This window comes from Manis javanica, chromosome 6, assembly GCF_040802235.1.
Source record: "Manis javanica isolate MJ-LG chromosome 6, MJ_LKY, whole genome shotgun sequence".
Lineage (NCBI taxonomy): Eukaryota > Metazoa > Chordata > Mammalia > Pholidota > Manidae > Manis > Manis javanica.
Window position 1 is genome coordinate 20617173 of NC_133161.1, and position 21656 is coordinate 20638828.

The 21656-nt window shown below is 37.5% G+C and overlaps 1 long non-coding RNA gene across 16 annotated transcripts in view; it reads left to right on the top strand.

Moving 5' to 3' along the window:
- LOC108392288 (uncharacterized) overlaps window positions 1-21656 on the top strand; it is a 244974-nt gene that overhangs the window by 33509 nt on the left and 189809 nt on the right. For 14 of the 16 annotated variants that reach the window (XR_012132113.1, XR_012132115.1, XR_012132116.1 and 11 more), the window contains one exon: window positions 17563-17668. This is a non-coding gene — a long non-coding RNA (uncharacterized lncRNA). Of the gene's footprint in view, window positions 1-17540; window positions 17669-21656 lie in introns of all 16 variants that reach the window. The other 2 variants (XR_012132123.1, XR_012132124.1) reach the window with 1 other exon arrangement.

Consider the following 21656-nt stretch of genomic DNA (forward strand, 5'->3'; position numbering starts at 1 on the left):
AGTTTGTGTGAGGCTTACTACAAAGCCTAGCAGTCTCTCAGCTGCCACCCCACCCAGTCCCTACTCTCAAGAGTTCCACTCTGACACGTGATTCTTTTGTTATTCATGTCCAAATCTCTAAATAGCTGGTTTCTCTTTCCAATTTTTAATGTTTTAGTCTTAGGCATTACCTTTGAGTTCTCATGATAGCAGAAGGGGATTTATCTTTCTAATATACTCACCCCATGTGTAAAGCCCTCCTTCCTCCCTTCGCATTATAGATTTCAAATAATAATCAGTTTACATTATTATGACTATGAAAATATTATTCACAGCTGAGGCTCATAATCCATGGCTACTTTTTCTTTCCAACACAACTTTTTGTTTTCCCTGGTATTAATAATTGTCTTTTTTGGAGAGGAAGGCATTGTTTGATTCCTTAGATTTTATGTATTTATCACTTACTCTTCCCTAAACTCTTCCCCAGATGTGTAAGTATAGTTAGGATATGTAACCTTAAAACAGTCACTTAGTTCTTCTGATAAAATACTGTCTGTAGAAAGAAGGGTCCAGATGACAGGAAGACTTACTGCTACTGGATATTTAATACACCTGGATATTTTTGCTGATCACATGACTAGTGAGCAGCATTGCCAGCGCACACAGCCTTCCAGTGGTCTTTTCTCAGCTTAGCTGGAACATCTCTGTTGTGTCCCAGAGTGGCCATGGGACTCATGGGACTGGCTAGAAGTAGAGCTCCATTTGTGTGTGACCAACACTGCTTGTCAGCAGGAGATCTGTCAAGTATGCACTGTAAGTACAAGTGCCCTCATCCCAGTCAGAAGATCAGAGAAGCTTTGATGAGGGAGATTTACTTGAGTCTTTTGGTGGGTTGTCTTTGTAGTGAATAATCATGGAGAAACAGAGTATGTACATAAAGTTGTCAGGGGTGAAATAAAGCTTAAGTGACCTATAAGATATGAGCAAACAATAATTAAAATCTTGTTTACAACAAACAAGAATAAAACAAAGAATACTTGGCAGTGGCTTCTCGCAGATTATTAAAGGAAATAATGTTACGGACATAAGCATGAATGATCTAATGACCTTCAGCTTCGTAGGCACTTTGTTTACCTCAGACGTAGACTTGGTATAGTTGTGAATAGTATTGAGATGTTATGTGGGGGATGTCATTAGTACTTTATGTGGAAGGAAGACTTAAAGGACAGAATGAGTTTATACTGTTGTAGTAAATAGAGAATTTGCCAGAGAAGCTGTCATTCTAGACAGCTAGCACTAGGAGGCCACAGAGCCCAGGATTCTGATAGACTGAGGTTTGTTTAGTCCTGCATCTTTCCTGTTGGAGTTGAAAAAGAAACAAGGGTAAGAAAGCCCAGTTGAAATGCTGTAAAACTTCTTAAAACTCAGAAGTGGATAAACTAGATTAAAAATCAGTCATCCTATTTTTCATAATTAGTAATAAATGAATCTAAAATATTCAATACTGCTTCTGTATATACTTGACACTAAATAAAATAATCAAAGGATGTCTCCTTACAGATAACTACTGCTTTTTAACATTGTAGTTGGCATTTTTAGTTCTTGAATCCCTGGATCCAGGCCCTGATCACGTTATGCCTAGATGATTTCAGTAGCTTCCTAATTGATCACACTTTCTGTCTCATTTTCCTCTAGTCCATTCTATTTACTGACAACAACAATTTTCTTCAGAAGTAGCTTCAGTCACATGTGTCCTCTGATAGAAACCTTTGGTACTTTCGAGTCAAATAGTATTGCACATCCAGACATATTCGTTTGTTCATTCATTGCACAAGTATTTGTGAGTACCTTCGTGCAACAGACAAACATGCAAGTTCTGCCCCCGTGGGCCTTGTATTTGCCCATGCATTTTCTCAATATTCTTCAGTCTCCTTACAGCTAAATAGACATACTTTTTCTCCTTTAGATTTTTATCTTTGTGCCTTTAAACATAAATCAGCTGCTCTGTCATTTCATGACTCTCTTCTTTCAGAACTGCCCCTGCTTATTCAAAGCCTGATCCCCTTCGCTACACTGTGATCTTCCATCCCTTTCGGTACTTTGTTCACTCCATATTAGTTTCATTATTTTTAGTTTTTCTCTATTAAAATTAAAAAATTGAAGTATGTGTATGTGGTTCCTGAAGAACAAGGTAGGTTTTCTTTATAGTTTCTGTTAGTGAAATATAACATTCTAAAAAGGGAAAGGTTACCTTAATGACTATAGCACATTCTACTGGTCACTTTCCCTGTAACCTTTTACTACTCTGTTCTTTTCTAATAGAGCCTCGATTTTGTTAAAAAATGTAGTCTTCTTTGCATGTCTGTGTACTTTGGAGAAGGTGGGCTTGGACCCTAGCCTCCTGTCACTGTGAAGGTTCCATTCTTGCCAATCAATTTGTTTGAGTGTGAGCATGTGACTCAGTTCTGGCTGGTGAGACAAACAGAGGGGTCTGTTGGGGGCTTTTGGGAAAGGTTTTCCTCCCTGAGGAAAAGATGGTCTTCCCACTGTGGGCCGAGCTCCAGCTTCTTGCAAGCTGGCCCACGCAGCAGCCATCATGGGCAGGATGGAAGGGTAGGAAGACAGGTGTTGCTTGTGCGTGGCTGGCATGATTGAGCCATCCTTCCTTAGGATTTCTTGCTATGTAATGACAATAAAGCTTGATTGGTTTGGGATTTTTCTTTTATTTGCAGACAAAGACATCTGGCTAACTCATCCTTCAAGTCTCAGTTTAGATTTCTTTAATCACTCACAACTCCCTATACAGCTCCTACTGTGGGCTTGCCATACCATGTTGTCTTAGGTGATTTACTTGTCAGTACCACAGTGAACTGACTGCAGGCTCTGTGAGAGCAGGAACTTTCTCATGTTCACAGCGGTGTCCTTAGGAATTAGAATAGTGCCTGGTAAATAAAAAGTTTTTAATGTCTATATTCATATTATCTTGAAAGTAGACACAAGGTTTCTGGGGCAGGGATAGATTATTACTTACAGTAGTAATTTAAGAAAGGAGACTGAGTTTACAACCCCCAGAATATTTCCACGGCCCTGGTTTCATCATCCTTCTGAAACAAGCACATATCTCAGGAGAGAGAAATCTCTTACTATCAGTTCAGTCATCTTTTACATGTTAAGGCTTGTCCTTTACCCCAGGTCTCAGTAAAATTTGCCCAGACAGCTCTAACTGTGCAGAAGTATAAAAATACTCACTTTCTGACAGGTGCTCAATAATACAATGTTAAGTATTTAACAAATAAAAAGAATATAAACCAGCTATCTCAATTGGGGCAGGGATTGGGGGCTTTGGGGGTTGGATGGGGCAGAGGAGAGTGTATCAGAATCATTTGGGAGAATTTTTCAATCAATAAATAGGCTTCCTATCCCCAAGTTCTGACCCCCTGTTACTGTTATATTCTTTAGGGATATTTATGGCCAAAAAGGTAAGGACCCTGATATAGCCTGCCTTGATTTGAATTCCCTCTGTAGCCTTCCTATTAAAGTTAGTATCAGAGCCATTTGTCTTGACACCTGATCCCAAGACTGCTGTGTCAGTGTTTATGTTTACTCCAACAAATTCTTGTATTCTGTGTTTACTTACCTGAATTTGGTGAGGATTTGTTAAAGAATGTTTCTTTTTTTTTTCTTAACAGCTTGCCTTTTTACAGAGAGGGTTTAAGTAACTCTACAGCAAAAATACATGAAATAGCATATAAATAAGGAAGTTTACACATACATTTATTGATTTTAAGTCAGATTTTGTTTTGTTTTTTTATTGTCACCTAGTACAAAATGGCAAATACCATCAGTTATATTTATATGACTTTTGGCATTTTCATTTAAGTCACAGACCCTCTCATGAACTCTATTGATCCTCTTCTGAGAGGAGTGAATACACAAATACAAACTGAATTTTGCTGTAATTTCGGGCCTGTGCTTCCCCTGTGGTGATCCAGGGAATCTTTTGTTGTCAGTGAAGACAAAACATACTCATTCCTTAGGAAGGGAGAAAAATGTTCTTAGTATTAGGTTCTAAAAAATCTGTTTCTGTAATAAAATATTTCAAACATATAGAAAAATAAACGATCAAATCCATCAGTTTGGTAATACTAGTTTTTTTTAAGTAATGATACACAGACAAAATAGAAGCCCCCTGATTATCATTTTTTTAATACGATTCTCCTTTTTTCGTCCTTAGTAGAAACCACTATCCCAAATTTATTATTTAAGATTTCCATCTGTGTTTTATACTTTTACTACCTTTATATCCATCTGTAGCATCATGTATATGACATTATTTTATATGACTTCAAGCTTTATGGAAATATTTTACTGAGGAGTCTTCTGCAGCTTCTTTCTCCTAACATTTTTCTTGAAGGTGGTAAAAATCATATGAGGTCTTCCTTCTTCACAAATTTCTAAGTGTACTGTACCTTATTGTTAACTATAAGCACAATGTTGTACAGCAGATTGCTACAACTTCTTCATCTTGCAGGACTGAAACTCTGTACTCATTGAGCAGCAAATCCCCATTTCCCTCTACTCCCAGGTGCAGGCAACCACCCTTCTACTTTATGCTTATGTAAGTTTGATTACTTTAGCTACCTTATGTAAGTGGTCATGCAGTGTTTGTTCTTTGGTGACTGGCTTGTTTCACCTAGCATAATGTCAAGTCCATCTACATTGTATGTGACAGGATTTCTTTTTATGGCTGAATAGTATTCCATTGTATATACACATGTCACATTTTCTTTATTGATTCATCTGTAGATGGACATTTACATTGTGTCTACCTCTTGACTATTGTGAATAATGCTGCAATGAACATGGGAATGTAGATATGTCTACCAGATCCTGATTTTAATGATTTTAAATCTTTTAAATAAATATTCAAAGGTGAGATTGCTGGATCATATGGGTAGTTATATTTTTTAGTTTTTTGAGGTGCCGTCATAGTGTTTTCCACAGAGGCTGTATCATTTTACATCCCACCGTCAGTTCACAAGGGTTCCAGTTTCTCCATGTACTTGCCAGCCCTTGTTGTTTTCTGGTTTTCCGATAGTGACCATCCTAACAGGTATGAGGTAGTACCTCATTGTGTTTTTCATTCACATTTCCTTTGGTGACATTGAACATCTGTTCATAAACCTGTTGGTCATTTGTGTGTCTTCTTTGGGGGAAAAGTCTATTCAAGTCCTTTGCCCATTTTTAAATTGGGGTCATTTGATGTTTTGCCGTTGAGTTATAGTTCTGGATATTAACACTTTATTATTTAAATATTTGCAAATATTTTCTCTTTTTCTGTAGGTTGCCTTTCACTCTTCTTTTGCTAAGCAGAAGCTGTCATTTTTTTTAAAAAAAACATATCCATCTTTGATATTTGTAACTGTTCTTTGTTCTTTTAAATATGAATAGTATTTGTTACACCATCTTGCTTATCCATTCTCTTATTAACTGATGCTTGAGTTATTTTTGGTTTTTTGCTATTACAAGCAGTGCTAGGAAGAAATCTTACATATGCCAGTTGTACATATGCAGGTTGCTTTATTGTACATACTCAGGAGTGGAATTGCTTGGTTGTAAACATGAGCATCTTCACCTTTATTAGATATTGACAAATTGCTCTCCAAAGTGTTTTAATCAGTTCAGACTTTCTTTGATTATTGTATAATATTTTGCTAGTCTGATGTGAAATTGTTCCCTGTTAGAGTTACATGACTTTGTACTGAGTTTGGACATCTTATATTTATTTTCTAGTCAGATTTCCTTTTCTATTAATTGGCTGTCCACAATTTTTAGTCTCTTTTCTTTGATTCTGTTTTGTCTTATTGATTTTCAGGAGTTCTTCATGTGTTGTATAAATTAACATTTCCTTCTCCCAGTCTACGGCTTGGTTTTTCAATATGTTTAAAAAATCTTTTGTTGTTAGAATTCGAAAAAATTTTAACATTTATCATTGTTTTTTTTTATAGTTTCTACTCTATGTATCATATTTTAAAAATCCTTCATTGCCCCAAGGATTTTTTTCTAAAAGATTTCAAAGTTTTGTTTTCACAATTTAAATATTTAATTAGCCTGAATGATTCTGTAAGGTGTGAAATAGGGATTTAATTCTTTTTCCTTATGGATGACCTATGTCTCAGCACCACTGTTCAGTAGTCCATCCTTGCCTCACTGATTTATAGTACTAACACTATTATATACCAAAATTTCCAGACATACAAAATTCTTTTCCCAGTGTTATATTCCTTCTTGTATGTCTATACCATTTTATTTGCTTGGTTTAATATAGGTCTTAACATTTTGGAATACAAGTTGACTTTTCTCCTTCAAATTTGTCAAGGCTGTTCTTGACTTTTTTTTTAATGGGTTTTAGAATCATACCATGGTCCAAAAAAGACCCTCTGAAAGTTTTATTTGAATCATATTGGATTCCAATTCAACTTAGGAATATTTATTAGGTCTTCCAACCTCAAATGGAATACTTTTCCATTTACTCCACTCTGTAATTTTCTCTATAAAGCTCTTGAATTTTTTTTGTTAGATTATTAGAAAGCTTATAGCTTAGTGGTTCTATTTTAAATGTTCTATTTTAAATGGTAGCTTTTCCTATTATAATTACAAAGTGATTTTTTTGACTTACAGGAATTAATCTTTGTATATTGGTCTTTACTCAGCAACACTGAATTTACTGAGGTTCTTTTTGTGGCCTAGAATATGATCTATTCTTGAAAATGTTCCATGTGTACTTGAGAAGAATGTGTATCCTGTTGCTTTTGGATGGAGCATTCTGTAGATGTCTGTTAGGTCCATCTGTTCTAATACATTGTTCAGTGCCTCTGTCTCTTTACTTATTTTCTGTCTGGTGGATCTGTCCTTTGGAGTGAGTGGTGTGTTGAAGTCTCCTAAAATGAATGCATTGCATTCTATTTCCCCCTTTAATTCTGTTAGTATTTGTTTCACATATGTAGGTGATCCTGTGTTGGGTGCATAGATATTTATAATAGTTATATCCTCTTGTTGGACTGACCCCTTTATCATTATGTAATGGCCTTCCTAGTCTGTTGTTACTTTCTTTGTTTTGAAGTCTATTTTGTCTGATACAAGTACTGTAACTCCTGCTTTTTTCTCCCTGTTAGTTGCATGAAATATTTTTTTCCATCCCTTTACTTTCAGTCTGTGTATGTCTTTGGGTTTGAAGTGAGTCTCTTGTAGGCAGCCTATAGACGGGTTTTGTTTTGTTAATCCATTCAGTGACTATGTCTTTTGATTGGTGCATTCAGACCATTTACATTTAGGGTGATTATTGATAGGTATGTACTTATTGCCATTACAGGCTTTAGATTTGTGGTTACCAAAGGTTCAAGGGTAATTCCCTTACTGTCTAACAGTGTAATTTACCTCACTTTGTGTGCTATTACAAACAATCTAAAGGGTTTTTTTCCCTCCTTTTTCTTCCTCCTCCATTTTTGTATGTTACGAATCATATTCTGTACTCTTTTTCTACCCCTTGGGTGACATCTATTTAGCCTTAGGAATACTTCCACATATAGGAGTCCCTCCAAAATGCACTGTAGAGATGGTTTGTGGGAGGTAAATTCTCTCAACTTTTTCTTATTTGAAAATTGTTTAATCCCTCCGAATTTTAATGATAACCTTGCTGGGTATAGTATTCTTGGTTCAAGGCCCTTCTGCTTCCCTGCATTAAATATATATCATGCCACTCCCTTCTGGCCTGTAAGGTTTCTGTTGAGAAGTCTGATGATAGCCTGATGGGTATTCCTTTGTATGTGATCCTTTTTCTCTCTCTAGCTGCTTTTAAAAGTCTGCTTTATCCTTTATCTTTGTCATTTTAATTATTATATGTCTTGATGTTGTCTTCCTTGGGTCCCTTGTGTTGGGAGGTCTGTGCACCTCCATGGCTTGAGAGACTATCTCCTTCCCCATATTAGGGAAGTTTTCAGAAATTACCTCCTCAATGACACTTTCCATTTTTCTCTCTCTTCTTCTGGTACCCCTATAAGATGAATATTGTTTCGTTTGGATTGGTCACACAGTTCTCTCTATTCTTTCATTATTAGAGATTCTTTTTTCTCTGTGCCTCAGCTTCTTTGTATTCCTCTTCTCTAATTTCTATTCCATTTATTGTCTCTTCTACTCCATCTAATCTGCTTTTAAATCCCTTCATTGTATGTTTCATTTCAGATATGGAATTTCTTAATGATTGAATCTCTGACTTGAATTCGTTCCTGAGTTCTTGAATATTTTCCTGTACCTCCATAAGCATGTTTATGATTTTTATTTTGAACTCTCTTTCAGGCAGATTGGTGAGTTCAGTTTCATTTGACCTTTTTTCTGGGGTTTGTTAGATTTTGGTCTGGACCTTGTTCTTTTGACGTTCCATATTTCTGTGTGGTGCCTACTAGTGCCCAGAAGTTCCAGTCTCTGGAGCTGCTCAGCCCCTGGAGTGAGGTTGGGGGTTGTAGGGGAGCAGAGCTGGTGCCTGGGGGAAGCAAAGATCTGTTTCCTGATTCCCGGTTGTAGTGTCTCTAGTATCAGAGCCAGTGGGCCGAGCACATAGGTGTAAGCCTCTGTGCTTGGGGTCTGTAGCTGTTGTAGGCGGGGCCTCCCTCTGGCCTGACGCCAGTGCAGTGACTGCAGGTTTGTAAACCGGTGCCGGCAGGCCAGGAGGAAGGCACAGCAGGCTGCGAGTCACAGTGGGGGGCCTCGAAGCTGAGTAGGCAGCCAGGGGGATGGGGCCTCTGAAGCTCCTCAAAGTTCCCAACCAGCTGGGCAGAGTGGCCCAGACAACCTTGTCCAGCTCTCCCCTCCCCCAGCGCAGCAAGCTCCGTGCAAACCCCGCCCCTTCAGCCGCCCTCTCGCTAATGGGAAGCCTCCCAGACCGCCTGCCTTTCCCTTCTTCTGGAGCGGCTGGTGTGGATCTCCTCCTCCACAAACGGCCAGAATCTCTCTCAAGCACTCTGTCCGAGCTCCCCAACGTCCAGAGCACCGCAAAATGTTAAGTTTCTGCTCCCAAAGCAGACCTCCAGGGCTGGGTGTTCAGCAGTTCTAGGCTTCCACCCCTCCCCTGCTCCCTTTCTCTTCCTCCCTCGGGTGAGCTGGGGTGGGGGAAGGGCTCCCGTCCCCCGGGATTAAGGCTTTCCTAGGTTACCTTGTTTCGTGAGGTCCACTCTGTTCCTGAGGTCTGCATGCTGTCTGGTTCAGCCTTGTTTCTTGTTGCTGTTTCAGGGTTAGTTGTATCATTTAACTACTTTTTCATACTATTTGTGGTTTTGGGAGTTCTCCGTCTCACCTCTCATGCTGCCATCTTGAATCGGCCCACTCCAGCAACATTGATGAAATTATTTTTTATTAGTTTTTAATGGCTTTCCTTTATAATTCTCAATATAAACAATTATCACATGGAGATAGGGACAGTTTTGTCACTTTTAGGTTTTTATCTCATTTTTTGAATTATGTTAACTAGGACCTCTATGTTATAGAAGTGATGATTGTAGTCATCTTGTCTCATTTCCTGGCTTTTAAAGGAAATACTTTTATTATTTAATCATTAAGTATGATTTTGTTGTAGGTATTTGATGAAGTTAAGAGAGATCTTTTCTATTCTTGAAATGCTAGGATTTTTTTTTGGATTATGAATGTGGGTAAAGAATAACAAAATCATTTCTTAGTCTCTAAGGACAAACCTTTGACGAACTTTCTACTCGTCCTCTGAATCCTGATAAAAGTGGAATGTCAACCATGTTACTAATCAACATTGCTTATGTTAAAAGTGACCTTTATTTGGGAAAAAATATATTTGGACTGGGAGGAACTATACATGAATTGTATATTCTTGGTTGAAGCAGAAGCTTTGAGCTTCCCCAGGAGCACTTTTCAGAGATGGGGAGCCCTTCCTGGAAGCATGTGGCTGGGGCCATCACAGGAGATACTGGTTTCTACTTGGGGCACGAGGCTTCTGAGCCTACATAATTCTGCACCTCCCTGTGATTCTTCGTATTCTTGGATTTGACCTTTGGCATTTGTTTGAATGCCAAGGAGAATAGCTCCTTGATGGCCATGTGGACTCCTGGGAGGACTCCTCTCACGAAGAGAAACACCTGAAATTGCCCTGCTGGCACGCTGTGTTTTCTGCTCATGCTTTGTGAATGGTTGGCTGCTGGGTGTGTGCCTCTGGTAATTAGGTAGCTCAGAGTATAGTTAGAAGTTCCACATGGGTGCTCCATAGTGTATCCAAACGCAATGCAGAAAGTGTTTACTGGGGCTGATTTAGGTTTATAACTTTCACTGTGTAATCCTCAGTTTTTAATTTTTACCTAAAAAAAAGAAAACTATTCTCATTGACTGTAAATAAACACTATAAATCTCAACTTATAAGAATATATACAATATAGCACCTTTATTTTCTTGTGTTAGATTCCATACATGTTTGCCAGCCCAAAAATGGTTCTGTTACTAAAAAAAAGTTTCATAATAATGTTTTAGACCTGTGTGGTCCAATGGGTAGTTACTTGCTTTACTAATGTGACTATTAAAGTTAAAAATGAAATATAATTAAAAATTCAGTTTCTTGGTTGCACTAGCCTCATTTCAGGTGCTCAGTCGCCACATGTGGCTAGTGGCTACCATATTGGACAATACAGACATAAAACATTTTCACCATCACAGAGAGTTCTGTTAGACTTGCTAGGTTTTATTTTATTTTCTCCAGATTATTAGAGCTTTATATTTTTACTGTATATGTTATATAGTGTAAGAAACTGCTAGATGAATCAGTTGAGGTCTCTTATCAGAGACAGTGTTGAGGACCCCAATATATTATTTATATAATAATTTCCTGGAGAAATATTTCTCAGATTTGCATATGAGGTAGGACAAACTCTTTTTCTCCTGCCACTTACCATTCCATTATGACCAATGTGAATTTGTAATTGATTGTTTTTCTCTTTTACTTTATCAGCCAGATAGTGTAGGGCCAATTGATTGCTTAATTTAAGTGACCTTCTGGCCTATGTAACTTCATGCTTTCTTTTTTTCTTGTCTGAAATTTTGTATTTATAAAATATAATTTTATTATAATGCCTCCATTATAATAGGCTCTCTCTCTCCAAGATTTTGATTGGTACTTTCATTACTTACTACTTTAGTCACTTGACAAGGAATATTGAGTATAGGAGCTAAAAACAATAAAAACAAGCTAAAAATCTTGGCTGGTTATGATTACAAATCCCACACATGTAATATGGACTGCTTTCCAAATGAAGTGACTTAGAATCTTCACCTATCATAAAACAAGTTTAATTCACTTTTCTAAAACATGTTTAATTTTCAAAATAATATCTGAAGAACTCTCTTACTAAAGTAGTTTGTAAAAATTTCAGGCTTTTAAGTATTGTGAGGGAAATTGAGCCAGCAGCATATTTGAGTATTCAAACTGGTGAACTCAGTTTAAAGAGAGTAGAAGCGTACTGTTTTGTTTCTTTGTAGAATCTTTTTCTATCTTTTGGATAAAAGAGAATTTAATTCTGAACATTTATACCTTCTCAGCATAAAAGCACCACTGTGCTTTTCTCCCTTTTCCATTTTATTCTGGAACTTAATAGGCAGGTCAACATTATATATGGCTTTTATATTTTGCAGCTTTTCCTGCTTCTGAAAACACTTAGAGCAGCTTACATGTTTCAGGCCGGAAGATAAAGTGACTTTATAAACAATAAAACCAGTCTCACCTACCTAAAAGAAGTTGAAGAATTAAGTATTCCCACATGACCATGTCAGGCAGATGTGGGCAATGTATCTGATTTTACATTTTCTACTTGCTCAAGTGAGGAAAAGAAGCACAGAATTACATAGTTTTCATGCACTGAGAACCGGAAGCATATAAACATCTGCAGAAACCAAACATTTCCTGGAACTAAACTTGAGCAGAAATCTATCACGTGAATCTTTGTTTAAAGAACGTAGTGAAAAATATCTTCAACCACAGTTATGTAAAAGATCAGGAGTTCAATTCACATGGATTAGGTTCTCCAGAAAGCAGAATCTACAAAGTGGATAGAAAACCATGGCTTAGGAGGTACGTATGCAGGCTCGGGCTGGGGAGTGTGTGCAGGAGCCCTGGGAACATAGAACGCAGCACCTGTGCTGTTTTGAAACTTAAAGTAACAAACTTAGAAGGCCACAACTGTCAATAGGACTATTAGATTGTTTTTCTCTCCAAAATGTTACAGATGTGTGGTTTTTGTACAGGTGCTGATTTTATTCTGTTCATCTTCAAGTCCTCAAACAAGTGCCTGCACTGGAGGTACTTTATTTTGTAGATTAATGTGAAGCTTTTAAACTTTGAAAGACACAAACAACATTTTCATGGAATTTTAAGAGCTGGGACTATATTCTTACTCATTCCGAAGACTGGTTCACTTCAGAGCAAAGAACAGCAATGGAATGTTTTTTTCCCAAGGAGCTTGCAATCATTCTAGAATATAATTTAAGACTTTACAACCTGGCGACATGGAAGAAGCAGCTTTTGCCTGAAATGTGTGAGAGCCACATGTAACAAACTATCCATCTTCCCCATGAAAAACCTTAAGTATAGTCATCATAGTGCAATTGCTTTTAAGAATGCTTGTATCCTATGGGCCTACTTACCTGAGAAATTTTAAAAACACTTTAGCCTGTCCTGTAGGTTTAAGATAGATTTTTACATGTGTACCAGATACAATAGTTTCAACATAGGTGTTAATTATTAGCTGCTCATTTTGGCAAAAACTGACCGATAACTTCTGCTTCTTAAGACTGAGTCACACCTAGCCAACACATGTGGTACTCAAATTTAGGGAGGCAGCTTAGGGGGTTTTGAAGTCTGGTGATGTAAACATACCATACAAGGCTTTTATAAGGATTACAGATAAAATGCCTAGCATATAGTACGTACTTAGTAAATCTTCTCCATCCTCTTATTTTCTTGAAGATGGCCATACATCCAGTTCTACCATTTTTATACTCTTATCATGTAGATATTTTTAGGCATGTTGGAATCTATTCTGATTTTGACACTAAAGAAAAACAACATCAGTTTTTTCTAATAACATGTTGAAAATGTATAGTTGATTATTAAAGTATAGGTTAATGACAATTTAGGAAAAATGCAAATGAATTTCCTGGTGAAATGAGACAAGGTTTAACAGTATTCAAGAGTAGAGAAATTGTATCAGAATCCAACTTGCTCCAGTCTTATCTGTGCAGTTTAGTTCAGCACATAAGGATATTAAAAATATTCTTATATGGGATTCACTAAGAACCAGGTGGAGGCTCAGAGTCCAGGGATTAGAGATAGAAATGTGTGTAGGCTGATGCAGCTGGTAAGAGTTATGGAATTCTTGAAAGACAGGCTTACTCACAAAAAGAACCTAGAAAATGTTTGCCTCTATGCTGAGAAATGCCTTTGGGAGAGTTAAAGCAAGTAATAAATATATCTGAGACATTTAAAGAAGAATTTGTAAAACGGAAACAGCCACAACTAGATCACCAGTTACTCTACTACCCATTGACCAGTTTAAGCGTCTGTATAGTCATAAGGTCTACCTACAGAGAGTGCAGCAAATTGTATAATAATGAGAGCTCCAGAGTAGCTCTTGTCAAGGCAGTGCTCACAGGCAAAGCATTAATAAACATATCCCTCCTCAAATGATGAAGCAGTTGGGTAGTTGGAATACAAGTTGAGGGTGTTTGGTATTGATAATTGAGACCAAAATGTCATATTTTTTATGATCTACCTAAGTCTTGAAAGTTAGTAACATTGATATAATACAGGAAAACTAAGATTTCAGTGGGAGATAATGATCATCAATGATGAAATTACATTAAGAGTGTGTGTGCAAGTTGCTGTGCAAAATTTGATCGTAACTGCCTAGTCCATGCTCTCCAAGAGCTTTCTTTTAAGAACACTAGGGTCTGGACATTGAGTTAAATTGTCTACCTGTGATATTATTTTCAAACATTTATTTATTCAATAAAAATATATCATGGACCAGGCATTTTATTGTCACTGAAGAGATAGAATATTGAACAAAACAAAAATTTCTTCCCTTAAGAGGCTTAAATTTCATAGAGGGAAGAAAAAGGGAGAGGAAGGTACCCACTGGGGGTGATATGAATGAATGAATAAATGAATATAAAAAAGAGGTAAATCAGGATAAGTGGAATAGAACGTATAATGGTGGTAATGAGTTACATGCAATAGAGGTATCAATAGGTATCAGTAGGTAAGGTGACATGAAGTAGAGCAGCCAGGAAAGGCCACCTGATGGGTTGACAGTTGAGAAAAAGTCTGAAGTAGATGAGGGAGAGTGCTGTGCAAATGTCTGTGAAGAAACATTCTGTAGAGACAGAGCAGCAAGTGCAAAGATCCTGGCATGAGTGTGCCCAAATCCTTGGGGAGCAGCCAAGAGGGCAGTGGGACAAGGGTGGGGGGTGAGCAAGGCAGAGAGTGATAGTAGATGAAGCAAGAGATGTTGTCCAGGGCCTGTTATGGACCTTTTAGGCCATTATGGTGACTTTTACTCTGAATGAGAAGGGAAAAAATGGCTGGGTTTTGAGCAGAGAAATGGCATGGTTTTATTTATTTATTTATTTTAAATCAATGTGACTCTTGCCTTTTGTTTTGATAACAGTGTACAGTGAGGCAAGGGAAGAATCAACTGGGAGGCTGTTGGAATAATCCAGTGGAGATAAGGGAGGCTCAGATAGCAGTAGTAGTAGAAGTAGAGAGAAGTTAAAATTCATATACATTTGTAAGACAGAGCTAACAGGATTTGCTGATGGATTGGATGGGTATGAAGGAAAGAAAAGTCAGATGATTTAGGATTGAATTATCATTTGCTGAGATGGGAAATTCTGTAGGTGCATCACTATTAGGGGACAGATGAACATCAGGAGTCTGGCACAGGACAGTGTTAAGTGTCAAACGTCTGTTAGACATCCAAGAGGATACGTCAAATCATCCACTGAAAGTAAGAGCCGTGAGTTCAAAGAAGAGGTTTGGGCTTTTACCAGTGGTATAAAGTGATGAGACCCACTAAGATGACCAAGGGGAGGGAGTGTAGATAGAAAAGAAGTTTGGGAACTGAGAGCCCTGGCCACTGTAGCAAGTTGTTGGGATGAGAAGTGTAAGAAGGAATGGCCAGTGTGGTAGGAGGAAAGAGTCAGGAGAGCATGGTATGCTGGAAAGCATGCAAAGAAAACGTTTAAAGAAAGAGGAGAGTGATTAGCTCTGTCAAATACTACTGACAAGGTCTAGTAAGATGAAGTCCAGTAAGATGAAAATTGACTATTAGATTTGGTAAAAATTTCCTCTGTTGTTTTTTTACCCAGATAACCTTGAATGAATTCAGGTAACATCTCTCGGGATAGTGGAACCTGCCTTGAAGGGAGGTTGTGATGCACTCACTGTTTGTTAAGTGAGTGAGGTAATTTATTTAAAGTGCCTGCCTCAGTACCAGGCTGTTGGATAGTTCAAGATGAAAGTCACTGGTGGTTTTGCCAAGAGCGGTTTCAGGGAGCAGGGGACACAAAAGCCTGACTGGAATGGGTTCAAGTGAGAATGGGAGGGAAGAATTGGAGACAACAGATACAGTCACCTCTTTTGGTTAGTCCTGTAAAGTTGGATTAGAGAAATGGAGAGTTGACTGATGAGGATGTGGGGTCAAGAGAAAGGTCCCTCCCCCCATCCTCCTTCCCTTCCTCATTCTTTCTTCCTTTCTCCCTACCTTCTCCTCCCTCCCATCTCCTTCCCTTCCCTCCCCACTCCATTCCTTTTCTTCTCTTTCTTTCTTGTTGGGAGAAAGTACAGACTGTATATATGCTGATGACAATCATCCTATATAGAGGGGGAAAACTGATAATGTATAATATAGTTGGATTTAGGATTGTGAAGTGTTGGTCATAGATAAGAAGTTGACTAAGTAACTAGATTGTCCTTTGTCTCCTTACTCTCTCCTTCTCAGACCTTTATTCATTTGTTCACCAAATAGTTATTGAAGGTTCACTAGGTGCCAAGCACTGAGGTAGGTCCTAGGTAAAGAATGATAATTAAGGGATGGTTAAGAGGTGAGTTGAAAAGGAATGATCTCCACCCTCTCATGAAGTTTTTACCATCTGGTGGAGATAGGGTTTCTAAAAACACGCAAATAAGTAAATAACAGGTTTTGAAGAATGCTTCATAGGCAAAGTACAAAGTACTTTTGAGAGAGAGAGAATACCATAGTGTAATTTAGACTAGGGGGCATGGGCATTGAAAGGTCTCTTAGATACAAAGATGGCCATGTCTGCGAGGAAGAGCATTCCAAGCAGAGGTAACAGTATGCAGAAGCCTGGAGCATGGGAGAACCTGGTGCTTTTGAGGACTTGAGAAGTGCCCACTGCAGCCTGGGAGGTAGGAAGGGCCCGGCTCTCACAGAGCTTTGGAGGCCATGTTAAGATTTTGGATTATACTTAGGAGCAATTATCAGCCATTGAAAAGTTTTAATGTGGGAAGTGACACGAAGACGTTTGCATTAGAGAAAAAATTACCTCTGCTGCAGTGTGTTGTGGTGAGTAATTTGGAGGGTACAAGAGTAGGAAAAAAGAACACCAGTTTAGACAAAAAGATAGTATCTGTAAGAATATTTAGACTGAAAGATTTATGATTTGGGCTTGGAAATAGAATTGAAAATATCCTTTACTTAGCAGAATTTACTTTGGGCTTACCAAGTTTATCAGCAGCTATAAAAGAGCATTTTCTTGATTAAAGTAGTATCAATACACAAGAGTCTGATGAAGTCAGTGATTTCAGATTACTTAACATAAAATGAAACTTTGAAAAAGATTGTGGCAATTTTTTGAAAATTTAAAAATAATAAGAATCATATCAACCTTTTTTTCCCCAGAGAAGTACCAACAACACAATATTAGAGAATCTATTATGAAAACATATTAAAGTACATGAATATATGTCAAGAATAATTAATCTGCTTATGCCATTTTAAGAGTTCATATAATATAAAGAAAGGAACCTTTTATTTTTTCTTTACTGTAGTAGATGTACAATTATTTTTATTTCTTAGACTACAAACTAATAAAAACAGTTCATTTGTTAATAAATACGTATTTCAAAAGTTCTCCTTTCCCCTTTCAAAAGTATCTTTGTGCAATAAATTACATGGTTAGAGATAGAGGATTCTCCTGGTTGATGGGTCAGACTAACAAATATGTGATCAAGTTATATATAGAACAAGATGCATATTTTATTGTGCTGGTTTAGACTTCTCCCCAAAGAGATTTCTTAAAACAGAAGGACAGTTGTAATACCAAGTATTGCTATCTCAGGTCACCCATGGCTCCAGGGCCATGAATGAACTTGTTCTGAGCCCTCACTGCAAAAAAAAAACACAAGATATTCCCTATCTAGACGATACACTCACTAGAGTACTATCTCGGTTGTAACTCCAGTTTTCTTTCTCACACAGGCATTTTATTAATGCTTTTCAGGGTTAAAAGAATTGGATATTTCACCATGTGGAGTTTCTCTGCCTCACTGATGATCTAAGGTCAAACCTGCCAGTTTATGGGGGATAATAGACCCTGTAACATCTGAGTAAGTAGATGCTGCTGTGTTTGTTTTACTATTTGAAAGAAATTAGTTTCATAACTTTAAAGTTTTAAAATATTCATGTTTTAATTGTGTTTTTCAAATTTTGTTGAATAATGATAGCAGTATTTTAATTTCAATAAGCAAATATTTATAAAAGATTTCTGAAAGATATCCCTGTTGATAAAAAAAAAGTCAATGGAAACATTTTCTATAAATAATACTTTACTTTTTAAGAGACATAGTGAGGACCTAAATTGCATGTATTAAAAATGTTAAAGCATTCTCCTTGGTGCTTTATTTTACTTTATATTATGAAACGCAATATTACTGGTAGAGCAGCCATTATGAAATTTTAAATGCATCTATATCTACACAAAAATGGTCTTTTAAAATGAAGTGTATTTTGGTTAACTTGAAATAAATGCTGGTTTGTTTTGTGGAAATAGAATTTAATAGTTCTATTTGAAAATAATGATTTTTTTCCCTGCTAATATAGATAAGAACATAGACTTTCTGGATTTATTTAGGTTTCTTAATTTGAGTAGACTAAGAAAGAAGGGCATTCATTCTTTCTAATCAAACATCTGAATGAAATTTAAAGAGTTGAGCCATTTATCTTGATACAAATTGTTTCTCAGAATGAAAGCTATTATTCTTTGAATTGTATATGTAATGAAACTGTTTTGAAAAAATGAGGAAACCATGAGGTTGTACCAGAGCCTTGTTTTGGAATGCTAAGTTAAAAACAGTAAATATACAAGATGTTCCCCATTACAATGGGATTATTTAGTTTTGGTCTCTATATCTGTGCAGTCCAATGTGGTAACCACTGGCCACATGTAGCTATGACATTTGAAATTGTCATTTTCAAAAATTCAAAGCTAGTCCTGAGATGTGCTATACGTAAAATACACATTTCAATTTAGTATGAAAAAATGGTAAAATATATTTGTGTGTGTTGTGTGAATCAGATGTTGAAATGGTAATGTTTTGGACATAATAGGTTAAATAAAACCTTAAAATTAAATTACACTTGTTTTAAATAAATTGGCTAGAAAATTTTAAATTATTTGTGGCTTATATTATATTCCCAATGGATGGGGAAGTGGTCTGTACTGTCATTTACTATCAGCATTCTTAGTCATCTGCTACTCAGCATTCTGTTGGCCATGAACCTTCTAGGGATCAATACAAATCTGTATTGTTTTAAGAATATGATTCATTGATTCATCAGATATTTACTTAGTACCTACCATGTGCCAGGTAGTCTTCTAGGCACTGGAGATACAGTAGGAAGCAAAATAAAACTCTGTGCCTTCATGGAATTAACATTCTAGTGGGGAGACAAAAAAGTATAAATAATCAAAATACACAATCTGTTGTAGGGCAGTAAGTACTTTGAAGAAGATGTAGGCCCTTCAAGGAAGGCCTCACTGAAAAGGTGATAATTTGGGCAAAGACTTGAAGTTGAGAGAAAGAGCCATGTAGCTCTCTAGGGAAAGAGCATTCTATGCAGAGAGAATAACAAATGCCAGAGATCTTGAGGCAGGAGTGTGCCTGGCTTGTTTGAACCTTAGGAGGCTGGGTAATTGTTTGGAGTGGAATGAGTGAAGGGCAGAGAAGGAGATGAAAGGTAATGTAGGAGCATCATGTGAGCAGTGGTAATTGGTTATTGGCTTTGGGTGAGATGAAAAGGAATTGTTGGGTTTCAAGAAGAGAAGTGATGTGATCCTGCTGCTGAAGCTGCTGTATTAGAATACTCTGGGGTGAGGGTGGGAACATTTGCAAGGACAGAAGGAGAGAGACCCAGTTTGAGGCTACTACTACTTAGGAGCCTGAGCCCCTAAGCAAGGGAAGAGATGAGAAGCGATGGAATTCTAGTTATATGTTGCTGTGAAATTGGATATGATATGAGAGAGACGTGTCAAAGCTGGCTCGGTTTTCAGCCTGAACAGCTGAAGAGTGGAGTTGCCATTTGTGAGACTGGGAGGAATGGATTTGGGACTGCACCAGGAGCTCAGATCTGGATACATTAAGTTTGATACTCCTCTTTAGAAATGTAAGTGGAAAGGTTAAGTAGACAGAATCTGGAGTTCAGTGAGAAGGCAGGACCAAAGGGGCAAAGTTGAAGCCATAAGCATTTAGTTGTTATTTAAAGCCCTGAGAAGACTTGAGACCATCAAGGCAGTGGGAGTAGATAGCAAAGAGGAGAGGAAACTGACACTAGCTCTGTAACATTATCCATGCAAAAGATGCCCATTGATCTTACTGAATTCGTGTCAGTTTCCTCAGATGTGGCAGTGATGTTGTAGTTATGTAGGCAATGATATTTTTGGAAGATACACACTGAAGTACAGTTGATCTTTGAACAACGTGGGTTTGAACTGTGTGGGTCCATTTATGTGTGGATTTTTTTCAATAAATATATTGGAAAATTGTTTTGAGAGTTCAACAATTTGAAAAAACATTTTCTTTTCTATTGTTTTGAGATTTCAACAATCTCAAAAACATTTTCTTTTCTCCAACAGATTTTATTGTAAGGATACAGTATATAATATGTGTAACATACAAAATATGCATTAGTTGATAGTCATAGGTAAATAAGGCTTCTGGTCAGTGGTAGGCTATTTGTAGTTAAGTGTTTGGAAGTCAGAAGTTAATACTCAGATTTTTCACTGCGGGGGTCAGATCCCTAGCACCCACAATGTTCAAGGGTCAGTGTATTTAGGACTGAAGTGTGTCATGCATCTTCCTCCCACTTTCAGATGGTCTGACACAAAGACAAATGGGCTGAGTGGGCTGCAAAGGTGTGTAGAAAGATGTGGAGGGAGTGTGGTAAGATGTCAGGAATAACCGTTTAGATAGGACTAAAGGGTTTCTTTTTTAAGTGCCTCTGAGGAGAGACAAATGGGCTGAGTGGGCTGCTGTTTTTCATAATAAGCCTTGTTACTTGACTCTCTAAACTACATACTGTACATACTTTGATAAAAATAAAAACTCATAAAGTAAGTCAAGGGTAATAGAAACATTACAATTTGTAGAAATATGAAATCATTCATTTGGAAATTAACACTTTTTAAAATGTGGCATTTTGAGTCTTAGGGCTGGAATTTACCTTGGAGAACTTTTCGCTTGCTTTCTTCACTGTGAAAATTAATAAAATGAGGCACAGGGAAATTAAGTGACTTGCTTAAGGTCACACACCTACGTAGCAGCAAAACCAGGCCTAGAAGCCAGATCTCCACACTTGTTCCAGTAATAAAAAGGGGTTGGTGGGTGGGTGGGTGGGTGGGGGTAGGAGGGAGAGAAATCTAGGCCCTGAGCCAGCAACACTGCAACATTTAGAGGTCAGGAGTTGAGATGGATTTAATAAGGAAGACTGGGGAATGGTCAGTAAGGTGGAAATTGGACTATCCTAGTCACCAAGGGGAGATAGTGTTTCAGGGAAGCAGGAGTAACCAGTCTTACCAAACGCTGCAGCCGGGTTAGGTAAGATGTGAGCTGACAGTGGTCACTGGGTTCAGCAATGAGGAGATTGTTAGTGACCTTGACGAGTGTTTTAGTGACCTAGTAGACAAAAGCCTGAGTGAAACAGATTCAAAGGATAGCTGGAGGAAATTAATCGAAGAGCATGAGTATAGACCCTCTTTTGAGGAACTGTGAAGGCTGGAGGGGTCAAAGAAGTGTTTGGTTTTAAGTTTTTTATCCCAATGCATGTATTAGATTTCAATATACTCTCCTGAAATGACCCACTGGGTTTGTGCACTCAAGATCAGTGTGTGTGGTGGGGAAAGAGTTTTTACCTTGTAGGATTTCCCAGAATGGTGTGAAAAGTGAGAGGGAATGAGAGAGAGGGTGTGTGTGTGTGTAGAGGTTAGCATTGATAATGTTGAAGGTTGCTTTTGTGGTCTTTACAGAATTTGGCTTTGTTTCTTTTTGCTCAGGGCCTGCATTCACATTTTTATAACTAAAAATTGTAAGGAAGCAAATG